Source organism: Mixophyes fleayi, chromosome 1 (assembly GCF_038048845.1).
Source record: "Mixophyes fleayi isolate aMixFle1 chromosome 1, aMixFle1.hap1, whole genome shotgun sequence".
In the NCBI taxonomy this organism is placed as follows: Eukaryota; Metazoa; Chordata; class Amphibia; order Anura; family Limnodynastidae; genus Mixophyes; species Mixophyes fleayi.
In genome coordinates, this window is record NC_134402.1 from 238,350,049 (window position 1) to 238,372,293 (window position 22,245).

Here is a 22,245-nt window from a genome sequence, read left to right on the forward strand (position 1 = left end):
GCTTATATTTTATTCAATGTACGGGCATTTTATTACCTTATTGGAATATGTCATTAAATTTGATGATCTTTGAGTATGGTGTCACCATTCTGTGGCAACATTTTCATTGTCGCCATTTGGACTACATTATATATATATATATATATATATATATATATATATATATATATATATATAGTGATAGAAGCACTGGGAAAGTGGAAAATACCGGATATATATATCCCAGACTATCTGTCTTTTCTGCTTTAAAACCCCAGGGGGATTGTTGGTGTTTGGGAAAAACTTCCCAGAGATTGTCGTCAGCTTTAGGAAAAACTGGTAAGGGTCCCTGGGGTATGAATGGGGAGAGAAGGGTGGGCTCCACCATAAGGCCCTTTCCAGGTTTTCCAATTTGCCAAAGTATGTTTTAGTTCACTCTGCTAGTAATTAGGAGTTGCTGGTAATCAGCCTCTCAGACCTGGGGAGGATGCCTACTGATAGTGCAAATGGTGACCGATAAGCTTTGCATTTTCTATGTGTGTAAACGGTACCCTAATCCGATCATTATGACTCATTTACTATGCAATGTTAGTAAATAATCTTCACTCAGAGATATTTCTCATTGGACTAATTCATTTTATTTGCTGACAACATTTTTTAGAGAAGAAGGATACAGCCAACTCTGAACTTGGGAACAGGTCTAGCGTGCCCTATGATAAATCTTATCCTCCCTGTACAGCACTAAGTAATGTGATGGTAATGTGATGGTATTTTCAAATTGTAATAAAATAAAATTAGTTAATATTATTATTATAGACTATTAATAGATAGTCTTGTATGCATGCTTTTCACTACCCATGAAATAGATTATTTGCTTATTTGCTGAAAAAGCTAAGTGCTATTCTAGTGTTAGGTTTGTTCCAGGAATTTACTGTGATCTTAATTTTCCTTTTGAACTAGATGTTTTTGTGTCTGTGTTTCTGGTGAAGGAAATTAGTGTGAATATGTTTTAAAAGCCTACATTCCTTGTGTAAAAAGTGATTGCTTACTTTTATTTCATTCTCCCAACATTTATTCTAAAAAGCTTTTTTTAATTCCTTTTTTATTGAAGCAAATATACATGTAAAAATTTACAAACCTGACATATTAAAACAACAATACAAGTACAAAATATAAACAAACATTTTCAAAAGTACAGTACAAAAAGGGCATTACAAAATAGTAAATAAGGTACTAACAACCTTAGAAATAAGAACAAAAAAATGGGACCCACACTCGGTCAGACTTATTGCAAGCTCAACAACAAAAAAGTGACAGGCTACATCTAATACCTACATCACCATATGACCCAGTTCGAAAGGTCCCCCAGGTCAAATCCCAAGCAAGAACATGGAAACCCACTTAAGGGTAACAGTAGTGATATTAATCATCATCAAAAACAACAGGAGGATCATCCCCCAAAAGTCTAGTTTGATACCAGGACATAAATTTAAAACAGTACTGAATTTGTCGCTTGATGAAACTGGGCAGAGAACCAATATAACTTTCTCAAATTTGAAAGAAGTCCTTCATTCGTTTTACTTTAAGCAAAGAGGACTCAATCCAATCCATCCGAAATATATAAAACAATTTAGTCTTGAACACAGATAATGTTGTGAGGATTTCTGAACCCACGCTTACAAGATGTTTTTTTCTGGCAGCTGCAGAGATGATCACAAATATTTTCCACTCCGGAGTCAAAAGAGAGACAAAATGTAGGGCAAATTCATGCACCTGCCTCCTATATCATTTTATGTACGGATACTCCCACATACAATGATAAAAGGAAACGTTGTTAACATGACACTTGGGGCATCCCCTAGAATCCGTGAACCCTATAATAAACCTACGGTGTGGAGACAGGTACCCCCAATGGAAAATATTATAAAACATTTTATCAATAGATACTAGATGAGAGAATGAGAAGAGATAGAATAAGTCAGTGTCCTAAAAATTAAATCTATGGATATGTGTGGAATTATTGTTAACCAATAAGACAGTCCTGATCGTATCTTAGTAAAGTCACAAGATTTCCTCAAAAGTTTATTATGTATTGAGATAACATTCCTATCATAGAGGGGCTTATCTAGCATCAAATCAAAGTCCTTACTCCAGCCCTCAGTTGATAATGAATCCAGCGCAGTATGCACGTAGTGTCTGGCTTGGAAAATCACAAACATATGCGTATACGTTAATTCAAATTTTCCATAACCTGAGGTATCGTGAGGGAGGTCCACGAAGAGACAATGACCAATACCCCCCAACTGACAATAGTTCAAGGCGTAAGAGGACTGCCAAAGTTGGAATTCAGGATTATGTAGAAACGGTAGAGAGTAATGACTATTCATCATCATCATCATCATCATCATTTATTTATATAGCGCCACTAATTCCGCAGCGCTGTACAGAGAACTCATTCACATCAGTCCCTGCCCCATTGGGGCTTACAGTCTAAATTCCCTAACACACACACACACACACACACACACACACACACAGACACAGACACAGAATAGGGTCAATTTGTTAGCAGCCAATTAACCTACCAGTATGTTTTTTTTTTTTTTTTTGGAGTGTGGGAGGAAACCGGAGCACCCGGAGGAAACCCACGCAAACACGGGGAGAACATACAAACTCCTCACAGATAAGGCCATGGTCGGGAATTGAACTCATGACCCCAGTGCTGTAAGGCAGATGTGCTAACCACTACGCCACCGTGCTGCCCATGACTATTGAGGTTACATGACGAATAAAGTGCCAAGACTTCCATCAAAAATGGGTTGTCCCGAATCTCCTCTGGAATATCATGTTTGTGATGATGAAGAAAGGTGATCAAGTGGACATCCGTCAGAAACGATGGCTGAAGTCATAATTGACATTGGAGTTTCCCGCATGCAACCAATCCCTAATATAGCACAGGGTGCTTGCATATACATGCAGTTTTAAATTATGGAAATGAATGCCCCCATCAGATACCCTGTGTTGTAACTTGAAGAGATCTATTCAGGGTTGTTCCGATTGCCAAATACAATGTGGAATTTCCCTATTCAATAGCTGTTAATCTGAAGTGGACAGTAAAATAGGCAGCATTTGTAGCGAATATAAGAGTTTAGGGAATATGATCATTTTGATCAAATTGGTTCCGCACAAAAAAGGGTTTCCAGCTCTTATATATATATATAGACGAGTTACTCGTCTATATATCAGATAAGCTGATTATTATTTGCACCTTTGGTACGGGTCTAATTGGCATCACTGTTTATAGAAGGATATATGTTAAACAAATTACACTATGTGTGGCCCTTCTATTTCTTTGTGTTTTGGATATAATATGTACATGGCCCCAACACTGTGAGGCAGACATGATAACCATTGTGCTACCATACTGAGCGCTACCACTTCAGGACATGGGGCTTTTTAGCCATAGTGGTTGGCTACTTTGGACTAGAAGTGCCAAAAACTGGAACTGCATGTTGGAAATCTGAAATGGTGGAACAGATAATAAAGGGTTAATGCTAGGAGGAAAACCCATCTGTACGAAGCTCCTTTGTGAGGAATTGTTACTGGCTGTTGTGCAGCACCCTTATCTTGATACTTCTGGGAGCCATCCTAAACTAGGGGTCCTGGAATTCGTGAAGTGGGGGATTGACATCACACCACTCTCAAAGAAATAAAATCCACCTAACCCAACACAAGAGGTTGACTTTTTTAAAGGTATACAGCCCAACACAACGTGGGAATCGGAAGGAATTTAAAAGGCGGTGCCTGGAAATCTCGATGTTGAGCATTGGCAGAACTGGCTGGAGGTTACAGCTTCTACTGGACTCTCTGGAATGAGCACTGCACCCTGCTACCATATACTAAAAAGTGATACATATTCTGCAGATCTCTATAGATTTATCCCCTTATGTGTGCCACCCAAATTTGGGTGACAGTGAATAACTTCCAGGCCTGCAGAATGAGAATTGGACTTGCCCAAAATCCAGAATAACAAATGACTATCTTAGATGGCTCAAAATGTATGCTCTTTGTGTTAGGTAAGTATCCTATGTATAGTATATCATAATGCACAATGTAGTTGATCTATTCTGAAAAATGGCTATAGTCATTTTGTTGATCGCTATTATAAAATAAATTATACTTTATTTAAAGTATGACATATTTATCTGAGTGTGAAAAAACGTACAGTATTGGGGTCAAGATTGAGGGTGTTAGGTTCCCCAATAAGCACTGATTAGCTAGAAGCTAGCTAATCATTTACTGCAGGTAATAGCTTGAAGGATCCCCATTATAATGACATTTAAAACTGTCTGGCGACATTGTGACTCTCAACATTACAACCTGTCGGCATATTAGTGGGGAGACATAATGATCATGCCGCCATCCTGAATGTTGTCATCTTAACTGTGTTGACATTCTGATTATTGACAGTATGGTGTCACCATTCTGTATGGCAACATATATATATATATATATATATATATATATATATATATATATATATATATATATATATATATATATATATATATATCCCAGGCTATCTGTCTTTTCTGCTTTAAAACCCCAGGGGGATTGTTGGTGTTTGGGAAAAACTTTGCAGAGATTGTCTTCAGCTTTAGGTAAAGCTGGTAAGGGTGCTTGGGGTATGAATGGGGAGAGAAGGGTGGGCTCCACCATAAGGCCCTTTCCAGGTTTTCCAATTTGCCAAAGTATGTTTTAGTTCACTCTGCTTGTAATTAGGATTTGCTGGTAATCAGCCTCTCAGACCTGGGGAGGATGCCTCCTGGTAGACACTGCAAATGGTGACCGGTAAGCTTTGCATTTTCTATGTGTGTAAACGGTACCCTAATCCGATCTTATGACTTATTTTCTATGCAATGTTAGTAAATAACCTTCACTCAGAGATATTTCTCATTGGACTAATTCATTTTATTTGCTGACAACATTTTTTAGAGAAGAACGATACAGCCAACTCTGAACCTGGGAACAGGTCTAGCGTGCCCTATGATAAATCTTATCCTCCCTGTACAGCACTAAGTAATGTGATGGTAATGTGATGGTATTTTAAAATTGTAATAAACTAAAATTAGTTAATATTATTACTATAGACTTTTAATAGTTAGTCTTGTATGCATGCTTTTCACTACCCATGAAATATATTATTTGCTTATTTGCTGGAAAAGCTAAGTGCTTTTCTAGTGTTAGGTTTGTTCCAGGAATTTACTGTGATCTTAATTTTCCTTTTGAACTAGATGTTTATGTGTCTATGTTTCTGGTGAAGGAAATTAGTGTAAATATGTTTTAAAAGCCTACATTCCTTGTGTAAAATGTGATTGCTTACTTTTATATTATTCTCCCAACATTTATTCTAAAAAGCTTTTTTTAATTCCTTTTTTATTGAAGAAAATATACATGTAAAAATTTACAAACCTGACATATTAAACAATACAAGTACAAAATATAAACAAAAATTTTCAAAAGTACAGTACAAAAAGGGCATTACAAAATAGTAAATAAGGTACTAACCTTAGAAATAAGAACAAAAAAAATGTACTCCTAAAATGGGACCCACACTTGGTCAGACTTATTGCAAGCTCAACCACAAAAGAGTGACAGGTATCTGAGGATATCACCTGGCTACATCTAATACCTACAGCACCGTATGACCCAGTTCGAAAGGTCCCCCAGGTCAAATCCCAAGCAAGAACATGGAAACCCACTTAAGGGTAACAGTAGATGACATGCCGTATCCGAACTATAAATCTGTCCATACATTTTAAATTTATCTCCCCCTCTAGAGCAACATGGTTTTGTCAAGGTGAAAATCTGTTCCTTTTCTATGCTTTGTTCCTAACTCAAAATCAGCCCAAGTGTTCATTCTATCATTAACACCTGCATACCGATTACATACACATGTGTACATCATACCTACTTTCATGTACACTAGGGAAATAGTTTTCTGAAGAGGGTACTTTGGGTATTTCATAAGATTGTCTGAAGAGGTGAATGCATTCCACAGTGTGAGTGCAGCCAAAAAAGTCCTGCATGTGTGTGGATGAGACAAGCAGATTTTGTGCAAAGCAGAGGGGTTGAGTTGGGAGAAATTTTGAAACAAGATGTATGTCGCTACAGTTTTGCTTATGGACTTATTTGACAGTAGAAGTATTTTATATTAGTTTTGATCAAATACAGCCAACCAACCTGATAGGACTGATAGGGCGGAGCAACATCAGAGGAATGTTTTACGAGAAAAAGAATCTGGAAGACCCATAACAAGGGAATTAAATGTTTTTGCAATATTTTGTGTGAGATACATGCATATACTATGTATGTATCTAACAGGATTTGGATACAGATTGAGGAACAAAAGATAGTTACAGTACAGTGGCCTAGTGGTTAGCACTTCTGCCTCACAGCACTGGGGTCATGAGTTCAATTCCGGACCATGGCCTTATCTGTGTGGAGTTTGTATGTTCTCCCTGTGTTTGTGTGGGTTTCCTCCGGGTGCTCCGGTTTCCTCCCACACTCCAAAAACATACTGGTAGGTTAATTGACTGCTATCAAAATTGACCCTAGTCTCTCCCTCTCTGTCTGTCTCTCTCTCTGTCTTCTCTGTGTCTGTGTGTGAGCCTGTGTCTATATTAGCGAATTTAGACTGTAAGCTCCAATGGGGCAGGGACTGATGTGAATGAGTTCTCTGTAAAGCGCTGCAGAATTAGTGGTGCTATATAAATAAATGATGATGATGATGATGATAGTTCAGAGTGAAGGATGACACCAAGGCAGCGTGCTTGAGGGGTAGGGTTTATTGTTGCGTTGGCAAAAGAAATAGAGATGCAAGGAAGTACTGTAGCTTCTGTGGGCTGGTGGGAATATTAAAAGCTTGATCTTTGAAAAATTGAGTTAGAGGTGGTGAGAGGATATTCAACATGAAATGGCAGAAAAACATTCAGTAATATGGGCCACAAAAGAGAGACTATGTTTAAGAAAAAGCTGTTAATACCTTTTCTGCTACCCTCTGATTGGGAAAAAGCAAATATTAAAGTTGTTTCTAATGTATTTACTCGTAAACTGGAGATTGCAGCTGTGTTAATTCAGTTTCAAAAGATAGCAATCAGAGCTCTCAAAATCAAAATTCTCTTTCCTATTCTCTAAAATAGAACTTGGCAGTCTTCTGTTAACCCTGTTGCAGAGAATGAGATCATTTCATTTAAATGTTATTTTCAACCATAAGGGAGCACACATATAAACACAAATGTTTGGGAAACATCTTAATTAAAGGAAGAATTAAATAAATATTTAGTTATTGACCTTTACGCTAATAAACTCTTTAATCATCTGCAAAGCTGCGCTGCTTGACATCTGGTGATCATACAGTACCTATTTTTATGACACACACATTGCATTCCTGTCCATCATTACAACTGCCAAATGATTGCATCAGTAGGAAGCCTAGCCACACATGCAGATGCAGACAAGGTACCATGGTTGGTCAGTTTAATCAAATAACCCTTAAAACCACTAAAACCACTAAATAAAAAAAATATTTTTAAACATTTCTGACAATGAAATACTACATTATCTAGAAAGTAAACACACTCAGATATTACACTAACTATATGTATAGTATAACCAATCAGTAGAATTTGAAGAGTCATTGTGTTTACCAAAAACACTGTAAAGTTAAAATAGCAAAGAATAGTCCATCCTGAATGCCACTGAAGCATACATTATGCACAAGTGTACACAATAAAACAGATGTCAACTAAAACTAGAGCTGAGTCATGGTTTTCATTTCACAGTCACATTTTTCCACCTGAAATGTTTACCTCACTATGCTTATTTTCCTATAGTTTAGACTTGAAGTATTAACACTATAAGTGGAAGTAGGTTCCTACAATTATTTTATAGCCTGAATACACTTTAGCTCACATGAGTGTTCCAGTTTTTAACTTAAAATTTATGGGAGCCCAAAGATTGGTAATATCAGACCACACTGGCCAGAAATCTCTACATGTATGGACCCAAAATGACCACCAATTTCAAACAACATCTGGGGCCTGATTCATTAAGGATCTTAACTGAAGAAACTTATTATTTAAGTCTCCTGGACAAAACCATGTTACAATGCAAGGGGTGCAAATTAGTATTCTGTTTTGCACATAAGTTAAATACTGGATGTTTTTTCATCAGCAGAATAATTCAGGTATCCAATATAGAACCTAACACATTCAAAAATAATATGTTGACATGTTCACATCTGTCTAGAGATTGTAGATATCCGCGATGATGTGTAAGGCAGCAAGGGTGACTTATAGAGGGACACACACACCTAGATAAATTATGAGAACAGCAAATAAATACGTCATTTTCAAATCACCAAAATGCAGCTACTAATGACAGCTATTGTGTGATGAAAGTGATTTAAGCCTAAGAGCTGGAAAGAATCACATGAATTAGATGTAAATATTTGTCTGACTTTATGACGCAGGTACTTAGTTTTCAAATAAAGTTGAAAGAAACAAGTAACCCTAGGGAACTGTATGTGTGAATGTTACCACATGAAAGGCTTTTGATCAAAGTTACAAGTTTATTAACACAGAACTGAATTCTGATTATGCTTTTGGAGATTCATGCACATGCATCTTGAATATGGAAGGATTACATGTGTTGATTGTGAATATAAGGTGCACAAATCTGCTGTAACCCATAACAACCATTCATGTTGTAATTGTCATTATTTTGGTGGGGCTTAGGACGCGAATCACATGTCATCGTAGCCCCGCCCCCTGCTACAATTGATCAGAACGGGTGATTGCATTTAGGGGGTGGGGCCTGATGACGTGACACACCAAGCCCCACCACCAATACGCCCACCTCCCCCTGACCTCCCAGAGCCCTCCTTGTGATAGTTGGCAAGTATGGTTCTATTTTTACACTGTATTTCAGAGTTGTGCTGGAGTGTGCACCCTCACAACCCTAAATTAGGTTGTATATTTAACATTTTTTCACAGCAGCTCAAACTGGTTGTAAAGGTGCAATTATTACACACTAGTAGCTACATTTGGGAACTCTAAATCAGCTCCTTAAGCTCCTGTTTGTTTGTGTACCTGTTTTCAGGAACAACAACAGTAGATGCTCTGACACCAGTCAAATGCACGCTGGGGCTTTCCTGAAATACAATCACAATGTTAGTATTTTGCAAGAAAAAAGAAAAACATGCAATTATGGGATCATCATCATCATCACCATTTATTTATATAGCGCCACTAATTCCACAGTGCTGTACGGAGAACTCATTCACATCAGTCCCTGCCCCATTGGAGCTTAGAGTCTAAATTCCCTAACATACACACACATACACACACAGACACACACACCCAGACAGACAGAGAGAGGGACTAGGGTCAATTTTGATAGCAGCCAATCAGAGCTGGATTAAGGCTTCGGGGGGCCCGGGGCACTTAAGACAGGGGGGCCCCTAAGATCTAAAATTAAGGGCATAGTGACACATCCTGCATTACATCACCTACAGCCCACAGTATGACACTTACAGCTCTCCCAGAGGGCTCACCTAGGTTGTCTGCATAAGAAAAATCATTGTTTCCACAAACTAAAATACTGTACATTAAAACAATCATCAAAACACCACATTAAAATGGGTATTGACACCACACATTAAAACTAGCAATCATATCACACATTAAAAATACCATTGATAACGTGCACTAAAACTTGCAATGATACCGCACTTTAAAAATAAAATTTATAATGCACATTAAAACTAGCAATGATACCGCACATTTAAACTAACATAAAAATGTTAACGTAACACCAATTTTGACTATATATATCTATATTTATATATGTGTGTGTAGCTATGTATATATGTACATATCTATGTGTCTATATATATATATATAAATATATATATATATATATATATATATATATATATATATATATATATAATGTGTAATAATCATGCAGGACCCTCTATTTTATTAATCATTATTAAAGTTATTATCGAAGACTGCCACTTATATTAAAGCTTTAATTAGATGACATAAATATGTGTATGTATATATATATATATATATATATATATATATATATATATAAATAAAATATAAATATAAATTATACATAATGTACTACAATTTTATTCAAACTTTAATATAACTATACGGCTTCAGTAATTACTTTACTAATGATTAATACAATATAATCTGCCACTCAATTTGCTCTATCAGCCTAATTGAAACACTACTGATAAAATAAGTAATCAGATTTAAGACGCCTCCCAGCATGTATACCACTTGATTGCCTGAATAAATATGTTAAATGTAGCCAGAATATATATATATATATATTGTACTGTTACTGTTATAGGTGGCTACAATTTACATATTTACTCAAGAAATACCCATGTTATTAAGGGTTTTCTATATATATTTAGTTTTAGTATAATTTTTTGGTCACTCACCTACTGTCTCTCTCTCAAGTCTTCATGCAGAGGAGGAGCTGCTGCAGCTGCACATGCGCAGCAGCTCCATTTCGGACATTTTAGGTAGCAGCCGCGGTGCTGCTAAGAAAAGAGTGGGCGCACGTCGCGCATGCGTCAGCTGTCAGATCGCTGCAGTTGCTGTCAGACAGCAACTGACAGCTGTTTGATACAGCACAGGTAATGCGGGCAGCGGGGGGGCCCCCCGCCCGCGGAGACCGTGGAGAGAGGGATGTCTGGTGCAATTGCTGTCAGTCAGCAACTGACAGCGGGTTTGACACAGGCAGAGGTAATGCGGGCGGCGGAGGTGCCCCCCCGCCCGCTGAGACCGCGGAGAGAGTGATGTCTGGTGCAATTGCTGTCAGTTGCTGTCAGACAGCAACTGACAGCAGATGAAGTGATACTGGCGGCGGGGGGCCCTCAGAGAGAGGGGGGCCTGGGCCCCCTGTGCCCCCCCCCCTTAATCCGGCTATGCAGCCAATTAACCTACTAGTATGTTTTTGGAGTGTTGGTGGAAACCGGAGCACCCGGAGGAAACCCACGCAAACACAGGGAGAACATACAAACTCCACACAGATAAGGCCATGGGAAGATTCACATATGATTGTAGGCAGGACACTGACGTTAGACATTCTGCTGGCTTGCACAGTCCCAGGGCTAACCACAAATCCACAAAGAAACATCCCCACAGATACTCTTTATACAAGCACCTCTGTATGCACATTGCCGGGAAACAGAGGAAAAAATGTGGCAGTCCAAATATTTTACAATTCATAAATGATGCCCTCAAGGTAACAGCAGAATGAATGATTCAACAACAGAATAAATGATTAATTGACCATCTCAATAGCTTTGTGGATTTTGTGAAATTTCATTCAGATACATTATTCTTTGTTGCAGAAGTTTATGAATAACCAACTCTGACAATTATTAATTGACATATTCTCTCATTTCTTAATCCACAAGTAATAAACATTTGTGTAGAGATAAAAAAAAAGGTTCAAAATACATAACCACACCCAAAGACAGAAGTGAAAGAGACTGAAATGATAGAACAGCTGGTATATAAATATGTCAATGTTCCTATAAAAACTCCTTCTTAAACTCTATTAAAAGTCCACTAAAATAGAAGCTGGCTTATACAAAATGCTACCAGAATATATTGTGCTAAAGCTGTGTTTTTTACAATTTTCTTTTTCTTATGTACAACTTGTTGAAGTGTACTATAGTCAGAATTTGTCTAATATGGCTGATAAAAGAGCAGTAGCTTGAAGTGCAGTAAATGTACTGTGACACTTCTCAAGTCATGTAATGTTGCACCAGCTATGGGGCCTATTCAGTTCCCCTTTTCTGTGGGAAAAAAATTGCTAAATCCAAAAAGTTCTCTTTTCCCCTATTCAGTTACCTGACTTTTCACATGCAAAGCATCTGTTTATTGAAAAGAACTGGCTGCACGCATGAAAGCCGATTCAGTTCACGCAAGTTCAAAACTGGTCTTATATTCTACAGTAGACATTTTTCCACTTTGTAAATTAGCTCCACAGGATTTTTATGATTGAATGTGGAGGTGCAAGGGAAGTAACTTGATTTTTTATTTTATTTCAAAATGCAGTTAGGAATTTTTTTTTATGTGCATTTTGCAATTACCTGAAATTTATAAGTAAAAGGGTCAAGCCATTTGACTACAGATCCCAATTTAGGTAAATTACTGGTTATATAGAAAAGAAAATAATTCATACACATTTACATATTTCACTAAGGTCAGATTATTTTTTTCTTTCTCTTGCCATTCCTCATCTTGTTGTCTGTTATGTCCCCAGTGTTGAAGTGGACAGAGAAAGAATAATGTGTAGCCAGAATGTTCACAGTAGCCCAGATTATTTCAGGAAATTATTTCAGGAAATTAGTTAAGATTTTAAAAATATTATCCATTGGTCGGACCATGCTACATTAACTGTTTGTAGGCCCCTACTAGAGACTCCCCCTTCCGTCCCTTGCGCATGGCTGAATACATTCGATTGGATGATATTGATAAACAGGTGTTGAGGGAAGTGTTGGACTCTTACTTGCAGACTAACACCCCAGAGTACACCTCAGAATACACGCACTGGTGTGCATTGAAGGCGGTCATGAGGGGAGCAAATAGACAGGCTGCAGCTAGAATCAGGCATACCAAATTGGAAGTACTAGAATCTTATGAAGCTCAGATTGTCACTCTAGAACAGAAGTACAAGCTCACCCCTCCGACCCTACCATTAAGGCGCCCTTTACTGACCTCCGAAAAAAACTAAACTCCATTACGTTGTTACAGGTTAACAATGCCATAGCCAGACTAAATCAAACATTTTATACTTTGGGGAATAGGGGAAATTTTGGCTCATAAGCTTATGGGGAAGAATGCCATTAATCTTATTAAAGTTATTGCTGGCCCCCAAGATACTCGTACCTCTAACCTGTCTGACATCTCTTACCAGTTTTCCACGTACTATGGACAGCTCTATAACCCCGCGCCTGGACTACTCCCAACCCCACCCTTCCCCTGCTAGTATAGATGATTTCCTTGATTCCCTTCAGCTCCCCAATCTGTCCCCTGATACAGTGACTGCGCTGTGCTCTGCCTGGATGGTCAATGAGGTTCATGGGGCAATAAAATCCCTCAAGAGAGATAAAGCGCCGGGCATTGATGGTCTCGTAAACAGCTTCTACCTCGCCTTTCGGGCGGAGGTCAGCCCATTGCTTACAACCCTATTTAACAAGGCCACAGAGGAATCTTAGATATTCAAGGACATGTTGGAAGCCAGGATAGTCACCATTCCCAAGCCTGGTAAGGACCCAGCCCATTGCCAAAATTATAGACCAATTACGCAATTAAACACAGATCTTAAACTATTTGCCAAGCTGATTGTCAATAGGCTTAACCTTATCCTGCCGAGCCTCATCAACCAAGACGCTGGCTTGTAAAGGCAGCGCTTGCCTTTACAAGCCAGCGCCGCTTTAAATTTTAGCTGTCAACTCGCCGATTCCCGGCGAGTTGAAAAAAACGAAGATTGATACATTTACCCCCAGGTTGGTTTTGTGTTGGGTAGACAAGCTCCAGATAACACACGCCAGATTATTAATATATTTTCTACCCACACAACTTGAGCTCAACCTCTGTTATTACTCTAGTTGAACACTGAGAAGGCATTCGACAGGATCCATTGGGAGTACCTGAAGGCCATCCTTGCCAGGTTTGGATTTAGTGTTTTCTTTCTTCAGGCGATCCGCACCCTATATAGTTGTCCCTCAGCAAGAGTTCTCAGTAATGGTTTCCTGTTAGCCCCTTTTGATATTACCAACGGAACTAGACAAGGCTGCCCGCTCTCTCCACTTATTTTCACATTGGCGATGGAGCCTCTGGCGGAACGGAATCCAGACAACACCTAGTATCACTGGCATCAGGATTGTGGATATGCAACATAAGATCTTAGCCTGAGACCTCCTTGCTTGCCTTGCAGGAAGTACTCCACGCATATTCTGAGGCTTCCTATTATAAAATAAAATCCGAAGCTATAGGGGTCGGAATACCACAGGATGGGCTTTTTTCTCTTTCCAGTCAACCTACAAATTTCACTGGTGCTTTGCCTCTCTTAAATACCTGGAAATCCATATCCCATCCCACCCTACACACCTCATAGAGTGTAATTATACCCCACTAGTGCATCACTTCATACCCCTTACTACTTCATGGGTTGAGTATGAGGTCTCGTGGCTCAGTAGGATAGCTGGGCTCAAAGTAATACTTTTGCCAAAAATTTTGTACCTGTTCAGATCTGTTCCAGCCTTAGTTCCACACCAAGCACTTAATAAGTTTTACACGAGTGCCTTGAAATTTGTCTGGAGAGGAAAGCCCCCTAGCATGGCTTGGTCACGTCTGTTTCACCCTAACTTAAGAGGTAGGTTTGTAGCCCCCGACCTGGAACTTGACCAACAAGCCACAAGGCTTGACCAGCTTATGGATTGGACAGATCCCCACCATCGCAAACCATGGGTTTCTATTGAAACACATTCTAAATAGAGGACTTGCTTTGGGTGGATGAGAGGTCTAGGCCGCCCACAGTGTCCACCTTACCTAGTGTTAAAGATTCATTAGCGAGTTGGGATAAGATGACGAAGGTGGTCCGGGACTTTCCTCTTTCCTTCTCCCACCTCTCTATCCTTGCAGTGGCATCTTTAATCCCGGACCTGCGTCTGGATCCTTGGATATCCCAGGGAGTCACTAAGGTCTTAGACCTTTATAAGCGGGACATTTTGGTACCGTTCTCCTTTCTTCAGGAACAATTCTAAATTCTGGCCTCTGACTTCTACAAATATCTCCAGGTACATTATTAGATCCAGACGCAGCAATCCTGTCCATCTCCACTGCGACCCATCCCCCCCTTCGACATTAATGAATCTTCTGACATACTCTCGTTCCCATGCTGGGCGAATATCCACCTGGTACCAATGTCTTTTGACAGCACCTAAGCATTGTAAATTACAGGTTCAAATACAATGGGAGTCTGACCTTGGTCACCCCCTGACAGATGCGGACTGGGATCGTGTTTTCAAAAATGTCTACACTATGTTGAGATGCATCAATCATTCGGAAATGTTTATTAAAATGATTTATAGACTATACTACACCCCTGTTATATTACACAAAATTTGGTCCTCGGTTTCTCAGTTCTGATGAAGAGAGTGTGGGGAAGCCGGATCCCTCTTCTACGTTTTTTGGACTTGCCCTAAAATCAGACCTCTTTGGGACAAAGTTTTTGGATTAATTCGATAAGTAACTTCACTGGATATCACACCACAAGCATCTCCAACTCTATTCACCTTACTTTCTGGTGCATCACCGGTGTGTTGCGGGACATATCCTAATCGCTGCTACAGCAGCTATTGCCCAGAACCAGAAGAACCAGGCCCCCATGCCTCTCTCCTAAATTATTAGCAAAAACTCAACATAGCTACGTGATGGAGACTATCAGCTTGAAGTATTCCACTTCAGCCTCTTCTCCCCTGATGAAGTGGTTCACTTGGTCTGACTACTACACTACTAAAGTAGCTCCAGCCTCGCCCTCTGGGACCACTTAGGACTCCGGTTTCTTCCCTCTGACTGATCGAGTCCTTTGGTACTCAATTTGACTTCCTACCTAAGGTGACTCCAGGTGACGTCTCCTCCTCCCCACCCCCCTCCACCCCAACTTTTCCCCCTCAGGTTTCCTTGTACCTCTGTATTTGTCATTTTGGTTTGTTATGCATGTGTTTATGATACCTGATCTGTTTAACTGCCATTTTGAACTCTGATTCTTTATGTGTGGTTTTTTTTTCCCCTTTGGAAAATTCAATAAAAACTTTTTTGAGTTATAAAAATATTATCCAGGCTGGTGAGGCAGAGCATCCATGCAGACTATGTGTAACAGTGTTTTGGTGGAACTTGGGGCACTACAATCCCAACCATGCCATGTTTACAGAATTTGGTAATATTATACATTTTGCATTTTTATTATTAACTTGAAGGGGCTTCATTGCGCATATGCAAATTTCCGGCAGGCCAGCACTGGCCCTGCCAGCAGTAACCCTTTTTTGTATTGTGTTAAACCCTATCCCAGTGTTTGCCAGCAATAGAGCTATTCACCCATTGATAATCAGTCCAATTGTCCTCCCTGTCCTCTTTCCTCATATCTGACACTCTTTGTTTCACTATATCACATCTGTATGATTCCCTCATGTACCGCCTTCCCTATCCTTATAGCTGATCTCTTTTTTTAAGTCTCTTCAGTTTGTTTTTCTTAACGTTGCTCTCTCCTGCACCCTCCAACTCTTGCCTCATAGTATTATGCCCCTTTTGGTTCCCTAGTCCCTAACCTTATGTCAGCCCCTTTGCCTAAGTACTGCCTTCCTTACCTCTTTCGTGTCTCTTGTATCCACCTCTTCTGCCCTCTGCCTGTTCCCTAAAAGGTTTTTAAAAGAAAATATTAATTACATCCAACTTGTCCAAAATTGCATGCCAGGTGCAGTTAAAAGGGAATGTTTTGAGAACCGCCAACCTAGTATTTAAATATTTTTTTTTACAGTGTGATTCCTGTGAATAAATAAACGCATTGTTGTGACATCATCTAGCAATGGATGTATATTCATTTGTGGAGCTAAATATATGCATTTCCATACAACACAGTCACCCAAAATGTGTTTATACTTAATATGAGTGTATCTGAGACTTGCCGGCATTGGCAAAAGGAGGATGGCAAGTGAAAGGTGAGGACAGTAAGTACAACAGGCACCCGGAGATGCAACCTAAAGAAGTGGATGCATCCCCAGATACGCTTCTTGGAAGGTGTATCTTTTACGGGTACTAGAGGCCTGGAGCAAGGATACATGATGATGATGATAATCACACCAACCACTCTATATATATTGGCTGTTTGGGCTCTGATCCCGAAATGGTTGCTGCTGGCAACCATATCTGTCCTTCACCATTTATCTGAACAGAACTGGACTTCTTCTGGTTCTAGAAAAGCTGTTGCTTTCATGCTGCATGAGCACTCTTGTGGTTAGATGCCAGTTTGGAGTAGCTCTATGTAGCTGGTATTTTTGCTAAGCTTAATATTCACTTCTGGAAACAGGAGTCAGGACTCTTGTCCAATGATCACCAAGGAGGCAGTGGAGATCACCAAGGGAGGAACAAAGTTGGCAACAGAAATAACAGTTGAACTCACTGGAGCCAGCAACTGAAATGATATGGTTTCAGTAGGTATTCTAAACAATCCTGCCCTTGGTATGATGATACTCCTCTGCACTACCATGTAATTTCCCACTGCCTTCACAAATATTTAACTATTTTGTGGGGAGATAATTAGGTGGGAGGTAGGGCACAGAGCTCATTTAAAGCACAGTCGGCACTGCCATCTGCATGCCATTATGGTTGTGATTAAGGCTCGCGCCACCATTAGGAAGCTTTAGGCAGCTGCCTAGGGCGCCGGCTCTGAGGGAGCGCCACTGTGGCCGCCTAAAAACACTAATAATGTCTCATAATGAGACATGAAGCTACAAAACTCGAGGGGGGGAGAGAAAGCTACAAAACTCAAGGGGGAGAGAGAGAAAGCTACAAAAAAATGAGGGGGGGAGAGAGAAAGCTACAAAAAAACAAGGGGGGCTACACAAAATGAAGGGGTGAGGCTGGAAATATTGGGGAGATGTGGTGGGATAAAATAGGAAGGGTACACTCAGAATTCTCCATGCATTACAGCCTATGGTGACCTATCTATTAAGCCATAAACCATATGAAAATGGCTTTTTACACATGGTTTAGGCGCAACCTAATTACCTAATGCAAGAGGAATCGCAGATATCTCCAGCATTAGGTTAAGTTTCTATTTAAACCGCTGTCCCCATAATTTTCAATGGGGTCTGCGGTCTGGGGCAATGTAACAAGTTCCAAAAAGCTTAGCTTTTCGCAGCTTGACCCTGATGGTGCTAGCTGTCCTACTATATGGGGAGAGCATTGTGGTACAGTTTTCTTCGGTGGGCAGGGTGGCATGTGAGTGAAGCCGGTGTTATGTGGGTAGTGACAAAAGCTGATGGACAAGGAATGGCATATGTGAGAAGAGCTAGTGGGCAGATGGGCATGTGTGAGAAAAGTTGGTGGGCAACGAGGGACATTTCAGTAGGTAATAGGTGTGTGATGTCAAGTTTTTTCTTTTGGTTTTGTTCTGACATCTAACATTTGGAGCTTATCCAATAGGTATCCTGCTTTTGCTCTTGGACAGCAGTGAAGTCTTGACAGCATTCTGCGACAGATATCAGTATGTCTGGACATCAGCGCAACTGGTGTGGAGGAGTGTCCCGCTGCTGTGCCCAAGAAGAGGGCAGAGATACCCCCGCAGAAGTGCCTGTGAAGAGGGTGAAGAAAGAAGAGATGAAAGTTTACTGTGTTCCAGCGCCGATGAGTACTCCTCCTCTTCTTCTTCTGCAGGCCCGGACAGCAATGGGCAAGTGAGCCAATCAGGGCTCACTGTCCCCTGCTGGCCAATCGGAGGCCGAATGGGTGAGCCAATCCTGGCTCACCTCCGGGCGTCTGAATTATTGGCGCCGCGGCGAGCCAATCAGCACTCGCCGTCTTTAGAACAGTTTGTCGACGGAGCAGTGAGAGGGCGTCGTGGGACATCTGATGTTAAGAGGAAAGAAGATGCCGGCGGAAGTGGCAGCGCGCCCTTGTAAGGGTACGGAGCTACCCTTTCACAAGAAGACAGAGCAGACGTCAGCGGGGAGCCCTTGTATGTGCTAGGAGCGCCCCCGCCCAGAAGACAGCCGCACCGAATAGGAAAAGAGGCACAGCCGCCTGGAGGGTCTGGAAGACCTGGAGAAGAATGCGTCAGGACAAGCTGAGTATCCTGCGCTGGGGTGAATCCGAAGAGGATGGAAGGTGGTCATCGTTCGGAAGGTAAGATATATCTGTGTGCGTCTGTCCTGTTCCCCCGCAGGCGTTACACTAGACTGCAGCCTTACCAGCCAGCTAGGAGGAGGTAAGAGTTATTATTTTTATTTTACAAATGTCAAGTGTGTGCGGAGCTAGGAAGTAGGAATTGGGGGGAGGAGGGGCAGTAGGCTGAAGTTTTGCCTAGGGTGCCTAGAAACCTTGCACCGGCCCTGGTTGTGATGTTTTGAGAAAGACTGGTAGGTATATATCACAGGTGGAAACATGACTTAAATTGTTACATATATCTTACATGACTATGCACTCCACACTCCACACATGTAGTGGAAAAACACCAGGGGTAAATGTATGATGCTCCGATTTTTTCAACTCGCCAGAAATCGGCGACTTTGCAGCTAAAATTTAAAGCGGCGATGGCTTGTTAAGGCAAGTTTGCCTTTACAAGCCATCGCCGCTCTAAATTTTAGCTGCAAAGTCGCAGATTTCCGGCGAGTTGAAAAAAATCGGAGCATCATGCATTTACCCCCAGTAGTCAATTTTGTAAGTGAGCAGAATGATTCTTTTATTTATTTGGAACCATAAAACACAGTTAATATGTATTTTAGCTTTCCCCCAGTAGCAAAAAGCAGCAGTTTATAATATTTTGAAATAATTTGTTTACATACTGTGACAAAACTACGGGTTATACGCTAATCATTCTGTTTCTCGTTTCTCACATAATGTGGATTATAGGAAATACTTTTTATAGCCCTTGCTTTTGTTCCCCAGCTCATCAGACTGCAACTGCATTGTCCAATTACATGTGGTTAAGGGGACATTGTAGTTCAATGTAAATATGTATATTGTGTATTATATATTGATGACTTGCAGTAATGTTATTCATTGTCCTTAAACTAAAGCCAGGAGGGTTTTGGGTAAAGATCAGGTGGTGTCCACAATAGAGAGGGCGGGAGCTGCAGTCATTCTCCCCCCTCCTTCCTCTACAGGAAGCATGGAACAGCTGGGGACCCTGTGACATCACAAAGTAGTGTAAGGGGTTAATTTTAGGAGGGGCTCACTTCTACCTTATCCTTGGAAGTAGGGGAAGCCAATTAGCATCAATTGTTCTCCTTAGGACTATTTCAGATGTTCTGTCTGCATCCCAGCAGGGGGCTTCTGGGAAAGGTTAGCTCATCTTCACTGCCCTGTCCAAACCCCCTAGTCCTGCACTGAACAATGGTTAAAAAGAATAGACCCAGGGGTTTGCCCGGGGAGGGGAAAGACTGTGGAAATTAGACCTGAGATATAAGGAACGACTCCAGGGGAGAAGGGTGTTCATTCTGGGATTTAATTCATGAAGGTGCAAGATCTAGCTTTTGAGTTGTCGTTCTCTAACTAGAGTCTATATATGCAGCTGAGAGAGATCCACGGGTCGTGAAGTCTGGACAGCCAGGTGACTATAATTCCTTAAACTAGTGGGGTACGGGAGAGATAATGTGGTAATCCTGCCTGGCATTTATTTACTGTGTGTACATAATATTCTAGTGTTGTTTGTATGACAATAAATATACTGTTGTATTTATAACTGCATTTTGCCTGAGTGACTATACGAATCCTAGAAGGTACTGGGTAGACTTCCCTGGCATAGGAAGGCACCCGTGGGTGGCCAGCCAGCGTGAAGTGAGTAGCATTGGGCCAGATAAACCCGGTATCTTCACATATACCTATTAAACAAATGTTATACATCATAAATGTTATATTCCAATAATAAAACACTTTTTATGTATTAGAAAGTTAATAAGAATATCTTATACTGTAAGAATTTGTCTGGGATATTCAACACTAGCTTGTCTCAAGGACCTACAGCTGATATTACATCAAGCAGGTTTGGAAACATTTTGTGTATTTTATGTGGCTCCGCACATGCGCTTTGGATGCCTTTCCTGCAGGCAGAGAACTACATAACTGTGAGGAGGAGGAGCTTGTGAAGGTGTAGTTAAAAATTGCAGTTGAAAATCTGAGGAGGACTGTGACAGGATGGACCTCCTATGCCATCCTGTCCGAGCTTGCTGGGGACTAGCTGGGCCACTGTCCCCTTTGTTAATCCCAAATTGCGCCCCTCCAAATGGAGTAGGAGGAGCTTCTCATGCCACCACTAGGCTCCTTCAATGGCACTTTGGACCGCTTCCTTCTGGGTAATTCTCACTGCTAGGGTAACCCTTTTGCTGGGCACATGGGCTGGTACACCTGAACTCTTGCCTTCAGATCAGGGTTGCTGTGGGTGTTTCCCCCTGGCCTATCACACTGGCCAGAGCTGCAGGGTAGCGGGTAATGGATGCTGGGTTCCAAACTCAGAACAGCCAGATAAAGGATTAGATTGGTCTTATCTGTAGGTCACAGGAATTTTCGCAGGTATGTAGGCATCAAGGCAGGATCTTGAAGCAGTGATGTTTTATTAGCTCAAGTGTCCTAATAAGGACAGTTACATGCCAGTTTTTGGTATTAGCAATCCTTCCAGAAGTGTACCGATGGAATAATACATTATATGGTAAAACAGAGCTCCTTTTATACACAGTTTTGCAGCCCTAACTTGGAAGGAGGTAACCCAACCCGTTTTAGCTGGCAACGAAACATCTCATATATCACATTCAATAATTACCATTTGAATGTAATATCCTCTACCTTTGGAGCACAATTTAAACTTTAACAAAATTGACATCAATCTCTTGATTTCCTAAACCTTGGTGTTAAGTTTCCTATTTTACTTGCATCCTGTCTTAAAGAGATAGCAAGTCTAATTACCCCCTCCTGTGCTTTCAGGCTAAACAGACATGTTGGTCACTTCACATGAAAATAATTATTTAACTTAATTGAGGATTCCCTCTCAAAGTTACAAAACAGATTTCCTCCAGAAATGGCTACTGACTCAGAAATTAGTACATTTCTAATAGACAGCATCAAAAATTAGTACATTTGCAATGACATAAATTGGCGCCTGTGCTACTAATTGAAATAGATTTCTACAATAAATTATTTCTACCTGAAATAGCCACAGGGACTCAGAGGGACAGATATCCTGAGAGTCCCCTGCAGTCTGTCAGAGAGAGGAAAACAGGAGTCTGAATGACAGAGTAATTAGAGAGAGAGAGAGAGATCCTGAGAGATTGGATAAGACTTCACAGTGGAGAGTGAGATACCTTACCCAATGTCAGGCACCGTCCCTGCGCCTCCTCGCTGGCCGGGGACGGACGCCTTTATTCCCTGCAGGAGTGCCCGGTTGCTG